Below are 6,244 nucleotides of genomic sequence, written 5' to 3'. Positions count from 1 at the left end.
GAGTCCGGCCGACAGGGCCTGTCAGTGGAAGAAGGACGCACTATGCGTCTATAGGGATACTCTAAGGGCAGGTATCAGACTCCCTTTTCATCCATTCATTCCTTTGCTACTGGCTGATGTGGGCATCAGCCCTTGCCAACTCCCCCTAATTCTTGGAGGCTGATTATGTGCTATCTGTCGCAATGCGCCAAGCACAATGTCCCCACATCTGTTGCTGTCTTCGGAAAGATTTTTCAGTTCAAGAACAGCCCTGATAAAAGTCCGGGTTGGGTTTCTATAAATCAGCGCCCCACTATCCCCCATATCGTGAATGGGAAGTCCATACCTGACAACAACTTGGGGTGGAAGAAAGATTTTTTGTTCATTGTTTGGGAAGGTGGAGATTGGGGCTCCCTGTTTCGATCATCCTTTGGGCTGACCGTGGACGGGAGCCCAAATGATATAACTTTGTCTGAGGAGGAGGCTAAAGCTTTCAACCTCCTTACGCAAGACAACGGTACTTCCCATTCCTGGGACCTTATCCGGGAGACCGTCCTGGTAGAACGCGGCCTCTCGCCTGTTCATAAGAAAAGTAAGTTCCCTTTCTTTACCTCCTTTATTTCCTGCATTTTTTATTCTATTGATTTTCAACTGACTTCGTTTGTTGCAGTGGCTGAGAAGATTGAGGAGGCTACCAAGCCTAAGGACCTGGAGACAACCAGGATGAATAGGGCTGGGAAGGTCTTTAAAGACCCTCGACTTGGTGACCGCTTCCCTGAGTTCCTTTTTCAGGCAACGGAGCTAAGTGAGGAAGGCCCCAGCCAAGTTTTGTGCACCAAGCAGAGGCCAGGGGCCTATTTTCAACCTGCTTGGGGGATCCGGGGCAAGGACTCAATCGTGGGCAGCACGGCGCTGTCCAAGGAATGGTCTAAGCATTCCATCTCCCCGGTGGACTATCAAGATTTTGTCCTTCAACAGGACTTAGAGGGGAATAAGCTATTTGGAGCCCAGGCTCTGGCGACGGTACATCCTTTACCTATCCCCTTGATACTTATCTTTCCATGTTTCTTTTCTAAACTTTTGTTGTTCCTCTTGCAGGCTAACGCCCATTTCCAAGGGGCAATTCACCAAGCTAAGGCTTGGAAGGTTGGCCTGGAAGATGCCAACAAGAAGTTGGAGGAGGCCAACCAAAAAATAGAGGCCCTTGAAGGTCAACTGGCCTCTTCCACTTCTGACCTAGAAACGGCCCGGGCCGAAAATGTCATTCTGAAGGCGCAGAAGGACAAAGCTTTTGATGGCTGGATGGACACCCAGGAATTCAAAGACTTGATGGTGGAGCATGATGCCCTTCTTCACCCAGTTAGCTACAAAGAGGGCTGGGACGCTGCTGTGGAGGCCATCCAGGATGATTTTGCAGAGGTCCTCGAGCAGTCCTCCTTTCCTTGCCCTGTGCGAGTTCCAGAGCTTGGAGGTGTTACTGAGAAGCTTGCTGATATGATCAAGGACGGAGAGGAGGAAGATTCTTCCGAAGAGGAGCTTGAGCCTGTCGCTAAGAAGGCCAGGGTGGAAGAGCCTCCAAGAGCAGCGCCTCAACAGCCAGCATCTCCCGCAGAGGGAACTTCTACAGGGACTTCGGAGGGGATGACCGAGACGTCCGAAGGAACGACTGAGACATCCGAGGAGACTTCGGATAATGGTTCCGAGGAATCTCAGCCTTCCAAGGCCTAAGTTTTTTTTGTATATCTTCTCTTTGAACTTCATTCATATCAGAACTTGTTACCCTTCGGGGTTATATTTCATATGTTGCTTTTCTTGCCTCTTTCTATTTTAACTTTACAATCTTAATATACATTTGAACTTTAAACATCCTTAGATTGAAATAATTTCAAAATCTTTAATATGAAGTCTGGTTTTCCAAAACCTTACACAGCATGGGTTCGACCCTAATCAACAATAACTAGACAATATAAATTCTACTGGAATATAAAATCCTACGCAAGCAAAGTTTCAAGGTGCTTTTAAACCTACTTGTCATAATGACAAGTGAGAATCGTACTTCGCCTATCTTATACGTAGTAAACCTTCAGGTTTTGTGCGTGTCAGGTTCTCGGGACTTCAAAACCATCCATAGTCTCCAGCTTATAGGTTCCTCTACCCTGAACGCTCTTGACTCTATACGGCCCTTCCCAATTTGGGGCAAGCTTTCCTTTCTGTCCGACACCAGAAGCCTCTATTTTTCTCAAGACTAGGTCACCTTGTTTGAAAAACCTCTCTTTAACCCTTAGGTTGTAGTAGAATGAAGCCTTTTTCTGATATTCTACTATCTTTGCATGTGCTTTATCTCGCACTTTATCGATTAAATCCAGGGCTAACCTCTGCCCTTCCTCATTTTCTTCTGCATTGAAAGCCTGAATCCTTGGAGAGGAATGTGATATCTCTACTGGAACTACTGCTTCTGCCCCATATGCCAACATGAAGGGAGTTGCTCCTATCGTGACTCTACAGGTAGTCCTGTAGGCCCATAATATTGGAAGTATTTCATCCACCCAATTATTTCTTGACTTATCGATCCTCTTCTTTAGTCCATCCAGGATTATCCGATTTGCTACCTCTGCTTGCCCATTGGCTTGCGGGTGAGCCACAGAGGTGAATTGTAACTCAATTTCATTTTCTTCACAATACTTCTTGAATTCCTCATTGTTGAATTATGTTCCATTGTCAGTGACGAGGATACGGGGAATTCCATATCGGCACATAATGTTTTCCCACAGGAATTGTGCAACCTGCTTAGTTGTGATTTTGGCCAAGGGTTTGGCTTTGATCCACTTGGTGAAATAATCAATGGCTATAATCAGAAACTTCCTTTGTGCCGTGGCCATAGGAAAAGGCCCTAGAATATCCATCCCCCACATAACAAAGGGAATAGGCGAGTTGATAGAGGTCAGCATCTCGGGGGGTTGTCTAACAACTGGTGCATGCTTCTGACAGCAATCACACTTCTTCACAAATTCTTTGGCATCAGCCATCATTTCTGGCCAATAGAAGCCTAAACGGGTTATTTTATGAACCAAGGCCCTGCCCCCCAAGTGTTGCCCACAAATACCTTCATGCACTTCCTCAAGAGCCAAGCGTGCCTCGTCGGGCCTGAGACACCTCAAGTAAGGAACCACGAAAGATCTCTTATACAGAATTCCATCTATCAAGGAGTACCTTAGTGCTCGAATAGTTAACTTTCGTGCCTCAGTTGCATCGCTTGGCAACCAACCGGTCTGAATGTGAGCCTTGATGGGATCAGTCCATGACGTCCCCAAGCCTATGGGAGCCACAAGCTTAACATCTATGCTTCGTGTCTTCAAAACACGGAAGTACACACTTCCTGAACTTTCTTCAATCTCAGATGAAGCAAACTTTGATAGCGCATCTGCTTTAGCATTTTCTTCCCTTGGAATGTGTTCAACATGGCATTCATTAAATTGGGTCATCACAGCCCTTACTAGGCGAACATACTTAGCCATCGTATCATCCCTTACCTCAAATTCTCCCTTTACCTGGGATATGATCAGCTTCGAGTCTCCACGGACCTTTAAGTTTTTGACTCTAAGTGTCCCAGCTAGACCAAGGCCAGCAATCAGGGCTTCATACTCTGCCTCATTGTTTGTGGTTGGGAAGTCTAGCTTCATCGCATACTCAATTAAGAATCCATCAGGGCTTTGCAAAACCAACCCTGCTCCACTGGAACTTGTTTTTGATGCTCCATCAAAATAGAGAACCCAATATTCTTTCTTCTTATCATCCTTCTCCCTGTCCCCATTGTCGACTCCCTTGTCTTGAGGTATGGTATCTTCCTGCCCCCCGACTTCTTGGTTGGGTATGGTACATTCCACCATGAAGTCAGCTAGTGCCTGGGCTTTTATGGCCGTACGTGGCTTATACTTGAGATCGAACTCTCCCAACTCTATTGCCCACTTAATCAGTCTCCCACTTGCCTTGGGACTGTGAATGATATTTCTCAGTGGCTGATTTGTTAGCACTTCAATCTGGTGAGCTTGAAAATAAGGACGCAGCTTTCTTGAAGCCATTACCAAGGCTAAAGCGAATTTCTCTATAGTAGAATAATTCAACTCAGCACCATGCAAAATTTTGCTGACATAGTATACGGGTTTCTGGACTTTCAGTTCCTCCTTAACCAACACCGCGCTCAAGGCGCTCTCTGAAACAGCCAAGTACAAGAATAAAATTTCACTCAGAATTGGCTTGGCCAACAACGGGGCCTGGGCCATATACTTCTTTAACTCTTCAAATGCCTTATGGTTTTCCTCACTCCATACAAAGTCTTTCATGCTCTTTAGCGACTTGAAGAATGACAAACACTTGTCCCCCGACTTGGAGATGAATCGTCCTAGCGCAGCAACCCTTCCTGTAAGCTTCTGAACATCCTTAACAGTTTTTGGTGGTTCCATGTCCAGGATCGCCTTTATTTTATCCGGGTTAGCCTCAATTCCCCTCTTTGAGACCATCAGTCCCAAGAATTTTCCAGATCCTACTCCGAAAGCACACTTCGTAGGATTCAACATCATCTTGTGGTACCTCAGGACCTCAAAAGCTTCCCTTAAATGGGCTATATGATTAGTATTTACTAGACTCTTGACTAACATATCATCAACATAGACTTCCATAGTCTTACCAATAAGATCCTTAAAAATTCTATTCACCAACCTTTGATAGGTGGCTCCTGCATTCTTGAGACCAAACGCCATAACAAGATAACAATAAACACCAAAGTCAGTGATAAATGATACCTTTGGAATTTCATCCTTATGCATTTTGATCTGGTTGTATCCGCTAAATCCATCCATGAAACTCAGCATCTCATGTCCAGTAGTGGCATCAATCAAATTATCAATTCTAGGCAGCGGAAAACAGTCTTTGGGGCATGCATCATTCAGATCAGTGAAGTCTATACACATCCTCCACTTTCCATTAGTCTTCTTCACCATTACAGGGTTTGCTAACCACTCCAGAAATTGAATCTCCTCAATGAAACCAGCCTCTAAGAGCTTTTCTACTTCCTGATTTATATCCTCTTGTCTTTCCGGGGCAAAATTTCTTTTCTTTTGTTTCACTGTCTTCCGGCTTGGATCCACGTTTAGCTTGTGAGTAATTAACTCCGGGTCTATGCCTGGCATATCAGCTGCTGACCATGCAAACACATCACTATTTTCTTGCAAAAATTTCACTAACTTCCCTCTAAGGGGCTCCTCTAATGTGGCTCCAATGAAAGTCATCCTCTAAGGATTCTCGGGGTCTAAAGGAACCGAAACCAATTCTTCTGCTGGCCTTCCTCTATTCTCATCATTTTCTCGAACATCCATATCTTCAATAGGAAGAACCTGCCCCCCGACTCCATCTGCCCTCAAAGAGGCCACATAACAGCTTCTAGCCATTTTTTGATCTCCTCTCTCTTCTCCAATCCCGTTTCGGGTGGGAAACTTCATGACTGAATGGTAGGAAGAGGGGACTGCCTTGAAGGCATGTATCCCTGTTCTCCCCATGATAGCATTATAAGTTGAACTAGCCTTTACCACCACGAAATCCAGCATCTGTGTTGCTTGCCTTGGTTCCGTACCTATGGTGGTCGGCAATTTGATTATCCCTTCCACAGGACATTCTACTCCAGCAAATCCATATATCGGCATGTCCGTTGGTGTCAACTGGGAGTCGTTATACCCCATTCTTAGAAAGGTGTCGTGGAGCAAGATATCCACAGAAGCACCATTATCCACAAGGACCCTCTTAACCGGGCTATTTCCTATTATCGGTGTTATGACCAGCGGGTCGTCATGGGGAAACTTCACACCCTCTAGGTCGTAATCATCAAAAGCCAATATTACTTCTGTCCTGGCCCTCTTCGGGGCTTCTCCAACAATATGCATAACCTCCCTAGCAGTTGGACCTCCAAAGATCGTGTTTATCACAGGTCCTCGAGGGCGTCGCGGTCCTCCAAAAATTGCATTTATAACTGGCCCTCTAGGTTGGGGATTCCGCCCCTGATCGTCTTGGTCCCTCCTTCGATCTTCAAAGTTCTTCCTTCCATTATTATTTCTGTCCCCTCCATCTCCAGTATACTTGTTCAATCTTCCTTTTCGAATCAAAAACTCAATTTCATCTTTCAATTGCCTACACTCATCGGTGTCATGGCCAACATCTCTGTGAAACCTGCAATACTTGCCCTTATCTAGCTTGGCGGGATCAGCCTTCAAGGGCT

The sequence above is a fragment of the Apium graveolens genome, chromosome 3 (assembly GCF_009905375.1).
Source record: "Apium graveolens cultivar Ventura chromosome 3, ASM990537v1, whole genome shotgun sequence".
Classification (NCBI taxonomy): Eukaryota; Viridiplantae; Streptophyta; class Magnoliopsida; order Apiales; family Apiaceae; genus Apium; species Apium graveolens.
The sequence above is the reverse complement of the archived record's forward strand: the minus strand, read 5'-3'. Positions refer to the sequence as shown.